Source organism: Sminthopsis crassicaudata, chromosome 1, assembly GCF_048593235.1.
Source record: "Sminthopsis crassicaudata isolate SCR6 chromosome 1, ASM4859323v1, whole genome shotgun sequence".
NCBI classification, from domain to species: Eukaryota; Metazoa; Chordata; class Mammalia; order Dasyuromorphia; family Dasyuridae; genus Sminthopsis; species Sminthopsis crassicaudata.
In genome coordinates, this window is record NC_133617.1 from 446,501,782 (window position 1) to 446,522,879 (window position 21,098).

At 36.5% G+C, this 21,098-nt stretch overlaps 1 long non-coding RNA gene across 1 annotated transcript in view; it reads right to left on the reverse strand.

The window, feature by feature from the left end:
• The window catches only part of LOC141554948 (uncharacterized), a 98,627-nt gene extending 87,818 nt beyond the window's left edge, over nt 1–10,809 (reverse strand). Inside the window, exon 1 of the long non-coding RNA XR_012486012.1 lies at nt 10,649–10,809. This is a non-coding gene — a long non-coding RNA (uncharacterized LOC141554948). The remainder of the gene's footprint in view (nt 1–10,648) is intronic.
• Between the last annotated feature and the right edge of the window lie 10,289 nt (nt 10,810–21,098).

The following is a 21,098-nucleotide window of genomic DNA, read 5'->3' on the forward strand; positions in this document are numbered from 1 at the left end:
TCCAAAGCTCTTTCCCTCCTTCCCTCATCTCCCCACTCCCTGAGAAAGCAAACAATTCCATATAGGGCAAATGTGTACAAGTCTTCCAAACACATTTCCATATTTGTCATGATATTCAAGAAAAATCAGACTAAAAGAGAAAAATTGTGAGAGAGAAAGGAACAAACAAGCAAACAAAAGGTGAAAATAGTTTTCTACAATACACATTGTTTCTGTAGTTCTCTCTCTGTATGTGAATGGCATTTTCTATCCTAAGTTCATTGGAATTGCCCAACACTGCATTGCCAAGAAGAATCAAGTTCATCGTAGTCTATCATTACATAATCTTATTTTCTTGGTTCTTCTAACTTCACTCAGCATCAATTCATGTAAGTCTTTCCAGGCTTTTTTGAAATTAGCCTGCTTATCATTTCTTATAAAATGATAATATTCCATTACCTTAATATACCACAATTTATTCAGCCATTCCCTAACTGATGATATCCACTCAATTTTCATTTCCTTACCACTACAAAAATAGTTTCTACAAACATTTTTGCACTTGTGTAGCCCCTTTATATTGTGAAAATAAATGTGTCAGATCTATATAAAAGTGTTGTCCAACATCTGGAGTTCCATAGAATAAATTTTTTTATGGAAAATTTGAAGATGGTTAAAATAAGAATTTTAAAAGGATGGAGGGGAAAGACCTTAAGAAGAAAGTCAGTAGCATCAAAGAATTTAAAATTTTCATGTACTTTCACCCAGAACTTTCATTTTACAAATGGCAAGATTAAGACTCAGAAAGTTAAATGATTTATCAAAATCATTTTTGGGGGCACACAGAGTTGATAAACAGCAGTGTGGAAATGTACATCTAACCTCAAATGCTTTAAAGAATCCGTATTTGTGTGTTGAACTTTTATTGGATTGCTCACTATCTTAGGAAGATGGGAGGAGGCAGGGGGAGGAGAGGGAGAAAAATTTGGAACTAAAGGTTTTGCAAGAGTGAATGTTGAAAATTCTCTTTGCATATATTTGGAAATATGAAACACCATTAAAATAAAAAAGAATCTGTACTTATTCAGCTTATATATAAAAGTAGACTTTGCAAGTTATCAAAAATATATTCAGTGCAACAGTAAAGTAATTTCTTGAAAAAATTAACAACCATAATGCGTACAAAGCATTTTGTAAAATTGAGATTAGGTTAAATTGTTATCCTTCATCTTGATGAGATCAAAATGACATAACAATGTTAGAATTGTGTTACAGTGTGTCTGCCTCTGGCTAATCAGACCAATATTGATAGGGTGTGAGAATTGAAGGTTGAAACAAGACTATACGATGATCAATTCTGACAGACCGGTTCCATTTGATCAGTGATGAACAGAGAACCATGGGAACAGAGTGTAGAATACAAACATAGCACTCTCTCTCTCTCTCTCTCTCTCTGTCTCTCTCTTTGTTGTTATTTGCTTGCATTTTGTTTTCTTTCTCATTTTTTCTTTTCCTTCCTTCTTGATCTGATTTTTCTTGTGCAACAAGGTAACTATAAATATGTAAACATATTTTTGATTTAACATGCATTTCAACATATTTAACATGTATTGGACTACCTGCCAGTTAGGGAAGGGGGTGGTGGGAAGGAGGGGAAAATTTGGAACAAAAGGTTTTGCAAGGGTCAATGTTGGAATATGCTTTGTAAATAAATAAATAGATTTTTTAAAAGGAGAGAAAATTGAGGGTTGAGAGATGCCCTCGCATCAATGGTCACCATTTTGGCCTTTTGGCCAGTCACAGGCTGTTATGAGCCAGAACTCTAAAATTAAAACAAAGATTCTTACAAGGTGCTAACTCAGTGGAATTGATAAAGACAATGGTTATCTAGTTTAGCATGGTTGATTAATAGTTCAGTATATGTACTTAGTACTTAATATAGTTCTACAAGATTCACACCTATGATAATGTAATTAGAATAGAGCATATTAGTTGGGATAAACTCAGCCAGGGTCAGACCCAGAGAAGACAAGAGGACTAGAGGTGGAAGCTCAAGCTCTAGGAGTCAAGGAGAGACATTCACTTCATCTCACACCACTGTGGTGGCTGTCTTCCTGCACTTCCCCCACTGAGACCTAGACTGGTCTGAAGGGCTCTCCAGAAAGCTGCCCAGCCCTAGATAAGGAGACAATAAAGAATTTGGACTTTATCCCTGGCTATTGTTGTGGTGATTACGCTACTGAAAAGAAGACTGCTCCAGAGACTCCAGAAAACCAACAAGAACATTACAACAGGCTTTGTAAAAGAATGCACAAACTAAAATGAATACAGGCTCAAGGCTTGTGGCAAGAATTAGTTTATTTATGCTAAGAAAACAACTTTCTTAGTGGGTAAAATCCTGTTAGGACTTCTGCTAAGATTTTTGCAAAAATGGGTTTATTCTGAGAAGAACCAACTTCCCAGTGGGCTTTCCTGATTAAGAATTAGCAGAGATAAGTTAACAGGCTTGAGGTTTTATCAGGCTTGTCCTAGCCCTGAGCTGGAGAACAGTTTGAGAGATTAATCTTCATTCCAGGGTGATGATTATGTCCCAAGCCAAGATCTCCCATTGAATGAGATTACTTATCTGGGAGTTTCCCTTATGAACAGAAGACCAGGGGAATTTGGGGCCCCCGGATTACCCTTCCCCCAAAGATTCCTTTCCTACCCTTTCCTCCCAAAGATTAAAGGGGACACAGTTTACATCAATATAAGCTCAGAATGCTCTGCCACAGGTTAAACAGAAATAATCCCTATAAACATTTAGAACTTTGAGCATTTTATATTTCTACATTATATGTCAACTAATGTTATTAACTTTTAAAAAATCTCTCCAATTTGAATGAGCATTTGTAAATTTGAGATTTTAATTTTTGTCAGACCTATTTTTTGTTTTTATGGCACCATAACATGGTAAACCATTCTAATATTTTTTGCCAAGAAAACCAAGTGGGGTCACAGAGAGTTGAACAAATCTGAACAACAATTAAAAAGATAATACTAAGCAAAAGGGAAAAATTGCAGAATATTATAAATAAAGGATGAAATCTTTATTGAAAAGAATAGCTTTTGGGAAAAGCTCAAAAGTGAATGAATGAATGAGTAGAACTTCATTTTGATTTAACTGCTTATATTTCTTAAGCAATAGATAATTTATTTTAGAAAATAAAGCAATTGTAGCATAAGGGGCTTACTTCACAATGTGTTTTATCCTAGGAGTGAAATACCCAAGTATCAAGAGAAAATACAGGAAGAGAAAATATCAAGAGAAAATACAGGACAGCCAAAATAATGTAAATTTAAGAGCATTTATTGTTAGCTAGTGACTGAACCCCACCAGAACAGGGGAGTCATCATGGAGCAGTTTCAGAAACACAGATTTAAAGGAAAAAAAGCACAAAAATGCTCAGAAACATTTATGACACTAAAAATTCCATTCCCAGACAGGTGGCAAGGGTTAACAAGGAGACAATATTTCTTTAAGTTTTATATTTGTTAAGTTGTTAAGGCCATAAGTTGGCACATCTAGGGGCTATGTGTGCTTGCAATTGGAAACAGAAAATATCTCCTGCATTAGGGAGTGAAGCGCTGGCAACATAGTTCTGACTGCAGATAGAGCTGAAACTGAAATATGTTCTCACGGTCTCAGGTTAGGGACAGTGTCCATTTCACTTCTCCCTTTTCTAGTGACTGTTTAGGAATTGGTCTCATCAGAGGCCAGGGGGAGATAAGTGGTCATAGTAACAAACAACTTGATGGACTGAATGCTTTTTCCTGATATATGCAGACAAGGGGCAATTAGTAGAGCTAGCAGAAATAGAATAAAGGGGCTTATCAAGGGAGGTCATCCAGGGGGGATCAATTAAAAAGTGACTGATTTCAGGACATCAATTGTCATCAGGCTATCTCCTGCTCCTCAATGCATCTTCTGACTGCAGATAGAGACTCCCTTACCACCCCTGAGTTGTTAGTATAAAAAAAAGCAACATTCCCTGATGGCCATACATAGCCCTCCTTGTTTAAGGTAGAGCAAATCCAAGCCCTGACAATTTGTAGGACTACCTTTGCCAAGGAGTTTAAGGAGTTCTCCAGGAAGGATATTTGATTTTCTAGGTTCTTTAAATCTGGATCCACCTGGGAACCCAGAGATAACAACTGGCTGTCACCATGGATCAAGGCTGCTGTCCCAACAGCCATGGAGCCTACAATTCCTAGTCCTACTAGCAGGGGAACGAGAATAGGAGCAGCTCTCCTTGCCCAACTCAAAATGTTCTTCAGCCCCTTCTTCAGAGGACATACACTTGAGGGAGCATGTACACAAGTAAGCAAAACTTGGGGGATTCTTCTAAAGCTAAAGTGTATTGACTGATAAAAGGGGTTAGTCTCATGGTACATGCACAATAGGACCCTATTGGGGTCTGTATTAGGGAGCTGGTGGTGTTTTTGTATGGAGGAATCTTGGTAACCCCTACTCAATGCTTTTTGTATGGAGAATGCTCCAGATTGTAACCTTCTGATTTGATGTACCGTACCTCACCCGCCACCCCTCCTAAAGGTAATCTGGGAATGTGCACATTGCATTCTGGGGGTTCTTGGCCAAGAGTGAAGATGAGTGGGTCTCTGTCTCTTAGGTGGCAATTACGCCTATGCCTAAACAGTAAGGAAAGACCAGATCTAGGCAGAGCCAACAGCTTGTGGCTGGTTACGCTTATCAGCTGATATATTCCATCAAGGGCTGACATAAAAGTCTTATAGGGAAAAAGAAAAAGTCTGGGAATTGGAGGCTGAGGGAGTGTTGTCATGGTTTTCCCCCCTCCAGATGAAAAGTGGTCATGGCTGGTCTCAGGGGTAAATGAGGGGGATTAGTAACTGAATTGGGGCTTATAGGGATGCTCTCTCTCAGGAGCATCCTTCTTTGGATTGTGAACAGGGCTCTAAAATCTCTTCCTGCCACATAAAATCTGATACCCCATGTCCTTCCTAATTCCCAGGCCTCATTATGCCATTCTTTCTTTGTTACTGCAATGGAATTGCAGGTGCTTTCATTCTGACATTGTTGTGGTGGTGTTAATCTATGTACCTCAATGTAAGAGTCCTCATCTCCCTCAGAGAGCCAATGTGCTATGGTCTCATAACTTCATGATCCATAGAGGTACTGGCCCATCTCTTGACACTTAGATGGTCATCCACTGGGCACATATAGCACTGGGCACATATAGCACTGGGTTTTCCCCAATCCTTTCTCCATGCTCAAGAACCCACATCCATATGAGGAGAGGATTGTGTTCCCACACTCCCTTCCCTTAACTTGGAGGGACTGTTTTTTCATGAGTGTTGCAAAACAATGTTGGTGATGGTGGGGAGGGAATTCCAAGAGCTTCTCAAGACCTGGCATAGATCTATATAGAACCTGTAAGTCTCGTTTTGGGCCATCACCTCCCCCCAAGTAGTTTTTAATAGGGTTCAACATACTTATGGGAAAATAGTGCCTAGGCTTCCCTAATAGGGTGGAGGAAGCAAGAGGGAGGATCAGGCTGCAAAAGGAGATAAGATATGTAAACATCTTTTAGGGTTGGGTCCTGCAGGCATGTGGGGGAAAGGACAAGGCTTCACATGTGAATGATGGATTCATGCATGCCTTACAGTTAGCTACCTTCACTGCTGAGGCATTGGAAAAGATGACCTGGTGAGGGCCAGTTCAGTGGGGTTCTAATGCAGAGCCTCAAGGAAATTTTCTGGTCAGGATCCAATCACCCGGTTAAAGGTCCGATTCAGCAGGCTGGGGTAGGGGAGACTGGGCAGAGGCATGATACAGAGCTCTGACCACTGCTTGGATGTCCTAAAGAGCCTGTGGGAACTTGAAAAGGGAATCATAAGAGCTGTCCTGCCCCATGTGGGGAAGGATAGGGGGTGGAGCATCGAATAGGATTTCACAGGGTGAGAAAGAGAGAACAGAAGGATTTGGAGTATATCTAGCTCTAAAGAGGGTGAAGGGAAGGAGTCCCACCTAGATCTCACCACTTTCCAACTGGAGCTTAGAAATGTGCTCCTTAACTGTCCTATTCATGCTTTCTACCTGACCCAAGCTCTGTGGTCTATAAGCACAAAGAAGGCATCACAAGAACCTGAGGGCTTTTGCCAGGGATTGAACAATATTGGAGACTAAGGTCAGGCCATTACCAGACTCAAGGGAGAAAGGAAGTCTGAAACAGGGGATAATTTCAATCACAAGTTTCTTGGCCACAACCAAAGCGGATTCAGATTTCATAGGAAAGGCTTTGGGCCAACCTGAGAAGGTATCAATAAAAACTAGAAGAAAATGATGTCCTTGAGCCCGGATTTCCATGTCTGTGAAATTGACTTCCCAGTGTTTTCCAGGTGTGAGCCTTGGAGGCGCAGAATAGGCATAGTGGAAGGATGGTCAGGGTTCATTTTGGCACAAGTCAAGCATCGGTGGGCAGCAATCTCAGTGAGGAATTTCAGTCCAGAAAAAGAAAAGAAACAGGAAAGCAGATCATATAAGCGAGTCCCCCCTAAGTAAGTTAGAGAGTGCATTTTTGAAATAAAAGGATAGTGCAAGGCTTTTGGAAGAATCACACGTCCTTCTAAAGTGTACCATCAGACCTGGCCATCAGCTGGGCCAGGAGGATCTTTAGATCCTATGAAAGTCAGTTGCCTATAGGTTTTGTTGAACACCCTTTATCTTGAGTTTACAGATTTACAATCTATAACCTTAGAGTAACTAGCCCTTTATATCAGTCCTAATGAACAGGAGGAGGGGAGTTGCAAACAAGGGAACTAAGGCAGAACAATTGAGGGAAACTGAGGCAGGACCATTTAAGGAAACAGAAGCAGAACAATTAAAGGCACATTCCACACTTTCTCTTCTGAATATTCAAATCATTGACTTCTTTGAGATACCTGGAAGGTCTCAGCATCATAATTTTGACCAACCCTATTTGAGGCAAATAAACCAAAATAGAAATAGGAAAATGCAAGGACTTATGGCAAGGACAAGTCTCCCCCTGATAACCCTGGAGTTAACAGCAATACAAAGGCTTCCTGTTGCAGCATGTCAGGTCCTCTGCAGCTGGAGCACCATCTCAGCTAGAGAATCCAGTTTGAGATGGACAGTTCACTGTGTTAGGTAGTCTGTGGTCATTTGTGCATTTAACTCAGCCTCTGTTTATACAGGGAATAAAAAGACTCAAGACAGTCCTGCTGCCTTGAGGGGCAACCCACTCCAGGGTAGAAGGGTGAGGCTTGGAGTAGCTCCACCTGTCCCCACCCAGAAGTACAGAGAGGGCTGCTATTAGAATACAGGAAGGATCCAGATTTCTGAGCAGAGTTGTCAGAGTATGCACAGTTAGACCATCAAGGCAGGCAAACTCTGAACTTTTAGAGGCCTTATCTCAAAACTGCAATGTCCTTTAAGATTGCTGAAATACTAATTAAGAAAATGGGGTTACAGGACTGGAGACTGTCAAGTCCCAAAGTGCCTGATTTGTGGTTGTTTCTTAAAAAAAAAGTCCCCAAAACTGAGTCTGCCAGAGCAATTCCAACAGAATAAGGAGTTTCAAAGTTAAAAAATAGCCAGCAGTCACATCCCAGTAGATTTAAGCAAGGAGTAAAAATGAAAAAGGACTGCTTAAAGGACTTCCAATTCAATCTGAACTAGTGGGATAGGGGGGTGGAGCAGAAGTATCTAAAGCAAAGTGAACAGGAACTAGAGGTTCCCATTCTTCCAGGTATTTTTGAGAAAAATCCACCAGATTTCTCAATTTCCTATTTCTTCCTTCTTCTTTTTTCTTTCAAGCAAATGGAATCATCCAAAAAAACCAAATAAATTATCAAATAACCATTCCACATATAAATCCCAAGAGAATTCCTATACATATCACAGTAGGGTTTCCTAAACATCTCTTAAACATTACAGCAATAGTTATACAATTTTAACAATTTCCACCCCAATATTAAACACATAGTAATAAATGACCCAGTCAGGGTTTAACAGCCATTCATCAACCATTTTCCAATTCCCCATATTAGTCTATCAGGGGCAGGATGTGAAGCTTCTCATTCAAAAACTGCTTCATTCTGATAAGTGGCAAAGACAGTCTGAGAAAGACTTGTCCACAAGGACTGCTACAAGATGTGAGGAGGCCAAAATAAATTGGCCAGCAGCTTCCCATGTAAGGAAACATGCTTGTCTCACAGGACAGGTAAACGGCTGTCTGCTGTAGTCCCAATAAAAACAGCAGTTAGGTTTCACAGAGCACTGTTAATTGTCCTCTCAAAATTTAGAAACCTTCAAAAACCTGAGTATCCACGGATACAAATATCCAGTAATAGATGACCAAGCCATCTCATTTGCCTAAGTATTTATATATTATATAATGTGTGTGTGTGTATGTGTGTGTGTGTGTATAATGATGACATATAACCAGATTAGAAACAGCAAGGCATTATATAATTTAATTACATTAACAATTTCTTTTGACTATCCTTCTGATCATAGAAATCAGTCACAGGAGGAAAATTGCAGGGACATGACTATAACATAATATAAAAACTGATTCTTCAGCACAAGTAGCTTTAATCCAGTTTTATTCCAGTAATTGTTCCAATGGGGCTTTAAAACTTCCCAAATAATATTAACTACAAGCCCAAGAAATTTTACCTCCCATAACAAATCCCATTAACCAAAGTTTCAAATAAATCCCAAACAGGAATTTATCATGACTTTATATTGATAACAGTAAGAAATTAGTCCCAGTAAGTTCACAGCTTATCTTTCATACCTAAGTAGACACTTTCATAAGTGAACATTATGCAAATCATTTTACTTTAAAATATCCAATACATAGAAAAATTGCAAATTACATATTGCATTTTCAAAAGGACAAAGAAAAAAAACTATTATTTTTAGAAGCCCTTTAAATGATGTGCATAACCTTGGGCATAATCTCAAGATACAATCAATACAATCAATTAAAACTTATACAGAATACCCTAATACCACATAAAATAATCTGAAAGATTCTTTAAAAATATCAATTAAACTTTTAGAAATAACTCTACCAAATTATAGATCACATTTATGACCATATTCCTTAACCAAAGAAACCATTATATATCTAAAAAAAGCAAATATTCAATCAAGTTAAAAATAGGCCTGTCTCTTTAAAATCAGTTTGCTCCTTTCAGCCAAGAACCAGGTGGCTGCAACTTGATAAAAAAAAAAAAAAAAGGCTGGAGCACACTTAGTGGGGGGATTCCATATGGCTGCCCTTCCCCCTTCTCTACCTCCAAAGAGGTAAGGAGGAGGGAAGGTGAGCTAAACTGTACTCCTGGACAAAAGATTCCCTTCCATTTCCCACTCAATTTTCCCCACAAAGAGATCCTTCCATTAAAACCTTTCCTCTTTCTGTTCCTACTTAACTCTTCTCTTTCCCTCTTGCTACATACTTAAAACAAATTCCAACCCTTCTAAATAGATGCTACATTGATAAAGTAGCAGAAGCAGTGGGGAGGGGAGTGAGTTGAATCTTTACCTTTGAAGACAAAAGATCCTCTCTCATTTTCTCCCTCTCTTACCTCTTCTCTTCCTTACTCCTAAAACCCTTCAAACCTATAATTGCTCCCACAAATCAATCTTTCATACTTTCATAAATTACCTTTATTCTTCTTTCTTTTCCCTTCAAAAGTTTTAAGATTCACAATACAGCAAATAGCTAAATAAATTACTCCATAAAACCCACATGTCCAGCAAAGCATAACTTATAATGTTAACAAATTACTCAATGTTTCAGAAGGTAACAGACTGAATCAAATCAAATACAATTTTTTTAAAAAATTTTTTCTTCTGCCTGAGTGTTTCAGGGCCACTAGTACAAACTTCTTTTTCCCAGGAGGCTTCAATCAGATAAGATTTTTATTGTAGTTACTCCTCTCTAGCAGGCTTTGAAAACCTGCTTTTCAGGGAAAAACTGCCTTGCCAGTTTAAAATAGCCAAGCTTTTCTGTTCTTTTACTTACAAATTAGTACAACAGGTTAAAAACTTTAAAATCACAAGCAAATTTTTATACTAAGCACAGTTGCACCATAGAAATAACTAATTGCCAAATTTCTTAATCATTGTTCTTAAAAATTAACAGAGCTCTTTGAATCAATACAACAGACACGTCACAAACATAGAACACAAATGACACAGACATAGGCAGCACAATTACAACTTTAAACAAAACATTTAACATATACAGACTAGGGGCTATCCAGAAACCTTAGAATAGCCCTGAGGGAAATTGTTGCAGCTTAAGAGTCTTCCCTCCCAGAATCCAAAGGGAGCTTTTTAGGCTTCCAAGCGCCTATTTGGTGCATTTCTATGCCTTCACAGAGAATGCCCAGATATAATCAGATAGTGCCAAAAGGTACGCAAGAACCAGAGTTGTGCCACTAGTACATAGAATCAGATAGACACAAGTACAGTTAAACAAAGAGACAGCAGACAAACGATTCTGGAACACAAAAGACAGGCAATCCAACCAGAGCACTATAATGTCCTGTGGAGTCCAGTAGTAGGTACTGATGCTGTGTCCATCTTAGCCACCTACTATTTCAGAGTACTCACCAGAAAGTGAACCGGTTCCCAGAGCAATCGAAGCCAATGAGCTAATTTAGGTCTCATTCTCCTGGTCTGCAGAAGGAGGTTACCAAGGTCTGAGGCCAAGGAACGTCTTCTCAGTGGCCAACCACTAGAGACAGTAACCCCTTTTACCTTCCAGGGAAAGGGAGTAGCTGTCAGAGACAGCCAAAATCTATCTTGTGGGGGGAGGGGGGTGGTCTTCAACTGAAATACCAGAGCAAGAGAAAATACAGGACAGCCAAAATAATGTAAATTTAAGAGTGTTTATTGCTAGCTAGCAACTGAACCCCACCAGAACAGGGGATTCAGCATGGAGCAGTTTCAGAGACACAGATTTATAGGGGAAAAAAAACCACATACACACACACAAAAATGCTCAGAAACATTTATGACACTAAAAATTCCATTCCCAGACAGGTGGCAAGGGTTAACAAGGAGACAATATTTCTTTAAGTTTTATATTTGTCAAGTTGTCAAGGTCTTAAAGTGACTAGGGGCTATGGATGCTTGCAATTGGAAACGGGAAATACCACCTGTGTTAGGGAGCGAAGAGCTGGCTGGCAACATAGTTCTGACTACAGACAGAGCTGAAACTGAAATAATGTTCTCACAGTCTCAGGAGTGCATAAGCAGGTTAGGGACAGTGTCCATTTCAGGAGAAATATGATTTTGGATGATTTTCTTGCTCAAGATGTGGTGTGGATATCTAAATTTTTACAATCTTCTTGTAGATAGTAGAGATTTGGCTAATGTGGCTCTGAAAAAATAAATAACTAGTGACTGAAAAATCTGGATGGATCTAAAGAAATTAAGGCAGGGGTATTTAAAAAAAAATCAAGTTGAGACTTCAACCTTTCTATTTAGCTTTCTTTTTAAAAAAGTTAAAACAACAACAACAACAACTTTGTTAATCATTTTTATCTTAAACTATTTGGTTGCTTTTTTTTGGTTTATTTTTAACCAAAGAGTGTTATTTGTTAAATACTTTAGCTCTCAGTTGTGAACTGTGTAACTGTAGGCAAGTCACTTAGCATTTCTGAACTAATTTGTTATAAAGCTTAAAATACTGTGTTGCCAAAGAATGATTTTATGCCCAGATAAGAAGAGGTGCACTGTGCACTGTAGAATAACACTTTAAGCAGTTTTTCAAGTCTCATCAAGGAATTTAAATATTAGGAAATAATTGAATTATTTTTTAAAATTGCAAGATGAGCTTAATAGTATTCTCAACTTTTGCTAATATTTATTAAATAAATAATTCAATTGATCCAATAAGTATTGAGTTGAATGAAACACTTTTGTTATCATTTATTTCTATTATAATTATCTATATCTGTGTCTTATCACCTTCCTGGATGATGAGCTTCATAAGGATAGGTCTAGGTCTTTTCTAAAACCCTCACTATCTTTCATTATTTTCTCTATACAACAGGTACTTTGTTAGTGCTTATAAAGTGAATAATCTTCATGTTTTTTGTTGTGTTTTCCTGATCTGAATTAGTTTATCAGTATTCCACGTGCTCCAACCAGCCCAATAATCTGTGATTTAGGCTCACAATTTCCTGTAATCAACTACTTTTTAAACCTTCATTGATATTTAATTTCCCACCAAAAGTGCCAGTCTTCTTGTCTATGGTCCATCAGCCTCCTAAGCTTTCTGGCTATACAGTTATGAATACAGCAAAGAAATTTAAAAATTTCAAGAATAACTTGGATAATCTTTTGATTGGAAAGTTGTAAACAAGATGCCTATCAAGTATCAGATGACTTCTGTGCTCATTTTCTGATCTGAGGATTTGTTTTTCTGTGACATTTTATGTATTCTCTAATTTAGGAGAAACATTTAGTAGGTTAATAGTTAATAGAGAAACATTTACATAGTAATTTTTGCTTATGAATATACATGTCCATAATTTGTAGAAGCTCTATGACATGAAAGGTTTTAGGGGATTTGAGGGGGAGAATTTTTTCTCTTCAGAATGGTTAATTACAGCAGTAGTGAGATATTCAATTAAAGAATTTGTTACATAGATTAATATTGTGAAAAAGTGCTAAATAAAGAGGAAGGGTCATCACATCCTCAAATTAAATAAAATCTGAAAGTAGTTGAGGGAGTACAAATATTTATGTGTATGTTTGTTTGAAAAAGGCATTACTGGCTGAAAGATATTCTTACAAGGATATGGAGAATATTGGTAAGGGATGTTTGGTAGTGATCACTTGTTTTTGTTTCTCTTTTCTACCTATTCCTTATCCATTTTCTTACTCCTTGTTCATTCTCTCTCTCTCTCTCTCTCTCTCTCTCTCTCTCTCTCTCTCTCTCTCTCTCTCTCTCTCTCTCTCTCTCTCTCTCTCTCTCTCTCTCTCTCTCTCTTTCTCTCTCTCTCTCTCTCTCTCTCTCTCTCTCTTCTCTCTCTCTCTCTCTCTCTCTCTTTCTCTCTCTCTCTCTCTCTCTCTCTCTCTCTCTCTCTCTCTCTCTCTCTCTCTCTCTCTCTCTGTGTCTCCTCCCTCCTCCTCCTCCTTTCTTCCTTCCCTCTCTTTCCTTCCCCTTCCTCCTCCATCCTCTCCCCTCTCTGTTCCTCTCCCCACTCTGTCATCTTTCTTCTCTTCCTTTCTTCCCCCTCCTTTTTCTCCTCCCCTCCCCCTTTCTCTTCATTCCCTCTTCCCCCTTCTTCCTCTTTTTCTCCTCTTCCTTCCTCTTCTCTTTCCCCTTTGCATCCCCTTTTCCCTCTCCTCTTTTTTTCTCATTCTCTTCCTCCACCTTCCCATCTTTGTCCCCTTCTCCTCTTATCCTCCTCCCTTCTTTTTCTCTCCTTCCTCTTCATCCCCTTTTTATTCCCCCCTCTCTTCCTCCCTTACCCCCTTCTCCTCCTCCTCTTCTTTTCCCTGTTCTTGCTGCTCCTTCCCTTTCTTCTAGTCTTTTGAAGATTGTTCTTTATACAACAGAGGCCATTTACTATCCTCTTTCTCTCTGACTTCCCTTTCACAAATATGGAAGTTCAGAGAGGAGCAGTTAGGATCCATCTTTTCTAGCTGGCTGTGGTACTAAGTAAACCAAGAAGGAAATAACTTTGAAGAACAGAAGGACTTTGGATTCAACATCATCTTATAAAGTATGGAAAGGAAAAGAACCACTTTGCCTTCAGCATGAATGCTTAGTCAGGGCAAAGATTATTGGTCAGACATGTCCCATAATCAGGCATCTCCTCTCTGCCTTAATATTCAAAGATATTCAGTATTCAGAAGTATTCAGAGACCATAGTAGAGCCCAGTCTTACTCAGTGCCAGCCTCTTGTGGTCATTCTCCAACAATCATTTTCTCCATTGTTTTTATTATATTTAATTTCCCCTATAAGGTTTCAATCAATCCATTTCTCCTCTTCAAGGACACTAGAAAATAAACTCATGTTGCCTATCTATGCAATTTAAACTTTCACTTCAAACTTGCTCAGCCAATCTCCTTCTAACTTGGTGTGTTTGTGCTCATATATTCTCTAGTCACATCTTTATACTCTCTCCAAGGTCAGGATACATTCTTACTGGGATCTTAGGAGTTCCCAGAAACTCATGAACTTTCTTTGTTTAAAGAGGAATCACTCTCTCAAAACCTTGCTACATTCAGATTTATCTTCTTATGAAATGAGAATTGTGATAGCTCTAGGAATACAAATTTCCTTAAAGATCTTTATTCCATTATTTCTCTCTGTGAAAGGTGAATTCAGTGAGGTTTTAGAACATCAAAATATAAAACCTTGGGTGATGGCATTGTTAGATTTTAAAAAATCTTTTTAATACATCAATTTAGCACTAGTTATCACTGGATGTTATATTCCAAAAGTCTATTTTTATGATATAAGTATGAAAGTATAAACATTTTTTTTTAATTTCAAATTTATTGTTTCTATTTTATTTAAATTTAGAAATGCCACTTTTTAACACATTTTCAAAGGTACAAGCTGCAAGCTATGTGAACAATCTTTAACCAAATCACCATTGCAACAAAGGCCTATTAATATTGACATTCATGCAGGACAAAAATACATTTTATCATTCAAAACAACTTAAACAGTCCAAAAATTTATTTGTAAATACATAAGATCTAATAGCCTGCTCAGTTTCACTACCTTGTACATGAGAACTAGTATAATTTCATATGCTAGATGATTAAATTAGTTTGGAGCTCTAAGTTTTCTTTAAGAAATTAATACTTATAATAAAAATAAAATGTGACCCAATTTCTTATGATCATACTGCAAAATTCTGAGGATAAAATTCAGTATATGATAATTTTTTGATGTCCCTTTTCTTTTTTTTTTAATGTAAGCTTTATATTTTTCAAAACATATGTGTTAAATTCTTCAACATCAGCCCATGCAAAACTTTGTGTTCCAATTTTCTCCCCCTTCCCCCATTCCCTCTCCTGGATGGCAAGTAATACAATACATGTTAAACATGGTAGAAATATATGTTAAATCCAATATATGCATATATTTATACAATTATTATAACACACAATAAAAGTCAAATCAAACTTGTAAAAAAAGGGAGAATCAAAATAAAATGTAAGCAAACAACAAAAAAAGAATGAAAATGCTATGTTGTGAACCACACTCAGTTCCCACAGACCTCTCTCTGGGTGTAGATGACTCTCTTCATGGCTGAACAATTGGAATTGGTTTGAATTATGTCATTGTTGAAGAGAGCCATGTCCATCAGAATTGATCATTGCATAATCTTGTTATGTATATAATGATCTCCTGGTTCTGCTTATTTCACTTAGCATCAGTTCAAGTACCTCCCTCCATTCCTCTCTGAAATCATTTTGCTAGTCATTTCTTACAAAACAGTAATACTCCATAATGTTCATATACCATAATTGATCCAGCTGTTTTCCAGTTGACGAGCATCCATTCAGTTTCCAGTATATTGCCACTACAAAAAGAGTTACCACAAATATTTTTTCACATGTGGATTCCTTTCCCTCTTTTAAGGTCTCTTTGGGATATAATCCCAGTAGAAACAATTTTGGATCAAAGGGATCCAAAAGGATCACAGCTTGATAACTTTTTGAGCATAGTTCCAAATTGCTCTCCAAAATGACTAGATCTGTTCACAGTTCCACCAACAATGTATTAGAGTCCCAGTCAGTCTTCCCACATCCCCTCCAATATTCATTATTATTTTTTCCTGTCATCTTAACCAATCTGAAGAGGTGTGTAGTGGTATCTCAGAGTTGCATTTCTCTGATCAATAATGATTAAGATCACCTTTTCATATGACTAGAAATAGTTTCAACTTCTTCATATGAAAATTGTCTATTCATATCCTTTGACCATTTCTCAATTGGAGAATGCCTTGAATTCTTATAAATTTGAGTAAATTCTCTATATATTTTAGAGATGAGGCCTTTATCAGAGCCTTTGAATGTAAAAATGTTTTCCCAGTTTATTGCTTCCCTTCTAACCTTGTCTGCATTAGTTTTTTTTGTACAAAACTTTTTAACTTAATATAATCAAAATTATGTATTTTGTGATCAATAATGAACTCCGGTTCTTCTTTGATCACAAATTCCTTCCTCCTCTACAGATCTGAGAGGTAGAATATCCTATGTTGTTCTAATTTTTTTATAATATTTTTTATATCTAGATCATTAACTCATTTAATGTTATCTTGGTATATAGTGTTAGATGTGGATCAATGCCTACTTTCTGCCATACCAGTTTCCAATTTTCCCAGAAGTTTTTGTCAAATAGTGAATTCTTATCCCAAATGCTGGTTCCTTTGGGTTTGGCAGACACTAGATTATTATAGTCATTGACTGTTTTGTCCTGTGAACATAACCTTTTTCAGTGATCAAGTACTCTATTACTTAGGCAGTACTAAATGCTTTTGATGACTGCTCATTATAATAATATGGTATAGTTAGGCCATCTTCATTTTTATTTTTTTTCATTTTTCCCTTGAAATTCTTTGCCTTTTGTTCTTCCAGGTGAATTTTGCTGTTACATTTCCGAGGTCTGTAAAATAGTTTCTTGGGAGTCTGATTGGTATAGCATTAAATAGATTAGTTTATATAGTCTTGTCATCTTTATCATATTCGCTCAACCTATACAAGAGCACTTGTTTAGATCTGACTTTACTTGTGTAGAAAGTGTTTTGTAGTTTTAGTCATATAGTTCATTGCTTTCCCTTAGCAGATAGATTCCCAAATATTTTATACTATCAGCAGTTATTTTAAATAGAATTTCTTTTGTAATTCTTACTGATGGATTTTCTTATTGATGTTTAAAAATACTGATGATTTATGTGGATTTATTTTTACTACTTTGCTAAAGTTGTGGATTATTTCTAATAGATTTTTAGTTGATTCTCTGAGGTTCTCTAAGTATACTATCATATCATCTTCAAAGAGTAATAATTTGGTTTCCTCATTACCTACTCTAATTCCTTTAATCTTTTTTTCTTCTCTTATTGCCAAAGCCAGCATTTCTAATACAATATTGAATACTAATAGTGATAATAGACAACCTTAGTTTCACCTGTGACCCTATTGTGAATGCTTCTACTTTATCCCCATTACATATGATGCTTGCTGATGGTTTTAAGAGATGCTACTGAATATTTTGAGGAAAAGTGTACTTATTCCTAGAGTCTCTGGTGTTTTTAATAGGATGTTAGATTTTGTCAAATATTTTTTCTGCTTCTATTCAGATAATCATATGGTTTTTGTTAGTTTGGTTATTGATATAGTCAATTATGCTAAGAGTTTTCCTATTATTGAGGCCAGCCCTGCATTTCTGTTATAAAGCCTAGTTGGTAATAGTGTATTATCCTGGGGATGACTTTCTGTAATCTCTTTGCTAATATTTTATTTAAGATTTTTGCATCAATGTTCATTAGGGAAATTGGTCTATAATTTTCTTTCTCTGTTTTTATTCCACTTGGTTTAAGTATCACTACCATGTATGTGTCATAAAAGGAATTTGGTAGGACTCCTTCTTTCCCTTTTTTTTTTTTTTTCAAATCATTTATATAGTATTACAGTTAATCATTCTTTAAATGTTTGATAGAATTCACATGTAAATCTACCTGGCCTTGGAGATATTTTCTTAGGGTGTTGATTAATAGCTTGTTCTATTTCTTTTTCTAAAATGAGACTATTTAAGTAATTTATTTTCTCTTGGGTTCTGGGCAATCTATATTTTTGTAGGTATTCCTTTATTTCACTTAGGTTATCAAATTTATTGGCGTAAAGTTGGGCAAAATAATTCCTAATTATTGTCCTAATTTCTTCTTCATTGGTAGAAAGTTCTCCCTTCTCATTTTTGAGACTAACAATTTGATTTTCCTCTTTCCTTTTTCTAATAAAATTAACTAAAGGTTTGTCTATTTTTTTTCATAAAACCAACTCTTAGTTTTATTAATTCAATAGTTTTTTACTCTTAATTTTATTAATCTCTTTTTGTTTTAAGTATTTCAAGTTTGGTATTTGATTACTTTTTTGGTCTATTTTCCCCTGGCCTTTTATTGAATGAGATTTTTATTGCAAACATGATATGAAAAAAAACAAAACAAAACAAAACGCATTTACTATGTGTAAATGCCTTTCTGCATTTGATTTTTAAGTCTTTATGTCCTAATATAAGGTCAATTTTTATATAGGCTCCATGGACTACCGAGAAGAAATTGTACTCCTTTCTGTCTTCATTCAATTTTCTCCAAAGATTTATCATACCTAATTTTTCTAGTATTATATTTACCTGCTGTAAAGGGCTAGAACTGAGCAGATGCACTTAATGTAAGGTAACCTAGCACTTAAGACTACATACCAATTGGACAATTCTATATTAACTTATGCTTGGAGGATGACCCTACTCAACTCTGTGCTGGCTTGATATGTGGGTGTGGACAAACAAGGGGAGGGGAGATAAGAGGGTGGAATAGAAGAAGCAGGATCATTCTTGGGCAGTGGAGAGGAAAGTGTGTAGATTCCTAAATCTACTCCTGTGAAGGGGACCCCAAAAGACCAAGAATAAAGACTTTTGCTTATCCTGACTCCAGCTGATTCTAAGATATCCAGGGTACTAACGTGGGCACAACAACCTCCTCGACTTCTTTCTTATTTATTTTGTGGTTTGATTTATTTAGTTCTGAGAGAGCAAGGTTAAGATCTCCCACTATTATGGTTTTGCTATCTTTTTCTTCTTGAAGCTCTCTTAACTTCTTTAGGAATTTAGATGCGTTATCACTTGGTGCATACATGTTTAGTATTGCTATTGCTTCATTATCTATAGTTTCCTTTCTTATGTTTTAAAATTAGATCAATTTTAGTTTTTGCTTCATCTGAGATCAGGATGGGTCCTATTGCTTTTTTACTTCACTTGAAGCATAATAAATTCTGCTCCAGTCTCTTACCTTTACTCTGTATGTATCACTCTGCTTTAAATGTGTTTCTTGTAAACAATACATTGTAGGGTTCACTTTGCTATCCACCTCCACTTTAGAGGAGAGTACCCCCATTCACATTTTCACTTAAAACTATTAATTCTGTATTTACTTCCACCAAATTTTACTTTTCTCTTTTCTTTTCCACTTTCCCTCCTCCCAGTATTTTATTTATAAGCAACACTTGTCTCAAGCAACCCTCCTCCTTTAGAGCCCCTCCCCTTTTCTTATACCTTTCCCTTACTATTTCTGTTTTCCCTCCTATTAGCCTACCTCTTCCCTTTTCCCCTTTTCCCTCCCACTTTTCTATAAGGTGAGAGAAGTTTCTCTGTGAAACTAAATATGTCTATTATTCTCTCTTTGAGCCAAATCTGATGAAAGTAATATTCACATAAATATTCCCCTCCCTTCTTTCCCTCAATTATTATAGGTTTTCTTTACCTCTTTGTGAGATGTCATTTCCCTCATTTTACCTTCACTTTCTCTTTTTTCCAGTACAATCCCCTTTCCACCTTTTTAATATTATAACAGTAAAATCAAATTATACATGCATTTTCTATGTATACCCATAACAGAGTTCTCAAGAGTTCTTTTCTTTTTACCTTTTTATGCTTTTCTTGACTTCTACATTTGTAGGTCATTTTTATTGTTGTTGTTGTTGTTCAGTTCTGGTCATTTCATCAGAAATAAATGGAATTCACTTGTTTTGTTGAATGCCCATCTTCTTCCCTGAGCGAAAATGCTCAGTTTAGTGGGGTAGTTTATTCTTGTCTGCATTCCAATTTCCTCTGCCTTTCAGAATATCAGATTCCAGGCTTTTTGGTCCTTTAAGGTGGAAGCTCTAAATCCTGAGTAATCCTTATTGTGGCTCCTCAATATTTGAATTTTTTTTTCATGGCTGCTTGTAATATTTTTCTTTGGTCCAATAGTTCTGAAGTTTAGCCATGATATTCCTTGGAGTTTTAATTTTTGGGGTCTCTTTCAGGTGGTGTTTGGTGAATTCTTTTAATCTTCTGATTCTATGACATCATGGCAGTTCCTTTTGATGATTTCTTGAAAAATAATGTCTAGGCTCTTTTTTTATTCATGGTTTTCAGGAAGTCCAATAATCCTTAGATTGTTTCTCCTAGATCTTTTTTCCTGGTTAATTTATTTTTCCAAGTAGGTATTTTATATTTTCTTCTATTTTTTTCCCACTTTTTTTGGTTTTGCTTGACTGATTCTTGATGTCTCATTGAGTCATTCATTTCCATTTGTTCAGTTCTGATTTTTAGTGAATTGTTTTCTTCAGTTACCTTTTTTAGTTCTTTTTGTACTTGTCCAGTTGAATTTTTAAATGAGTTGTTTTGTTCTATGATTTTTCCCCATTTCACAAATTCTGTTTTTTGAGGGAATTTTTTCTTTTTCCATTTTGTCAAATCTCTTTTTAAGGAGTTATATGTTTTTTCCATTTCACTAAGTATATTTTGTAATGAATTTTCTTCAGAGAATTTCAGTGTTTCATTTTTCAACCCTCTTGCAAAGTTCTGATTTCCTTTCCCATTTTTCTTCTTGTTCTCTTTTAAGATTCTTTTTAATTTCTTCTAGGAGTGCCTTGTATGATGGGGACCAATTTATAGCCTCCTTTGCAGCTTCATCTGGAGATGATCTTCTTTTAGTCTCCTCAGGGTTTGAAATCTGTTCTTCTCTTTCACCATTAAAAACTATCTATGGTCAGAGTTCTTTTTGCTTTTTTACTCATTTTTAAAAATTAATTGAGATCTCCTTTTAGGACAAGGGAGATTGTTCAAGCTTCCTCGGCAAGTGGCAGTGGCTGCACTGAGTCAGTGCTGACTGACTTCCAGTGCTGAGTAGACATGGCCAGGCCCCGTGAAATTCTGGCATTTCATAGTTCACTGTTTGCCTTTTGTGTTTGTGTTGTATATTTTATAACTTCTCTGCTGATCTGCTGGCTTGCACCCAGGGCAGACTAGCCAAAACTGCTGTAGAT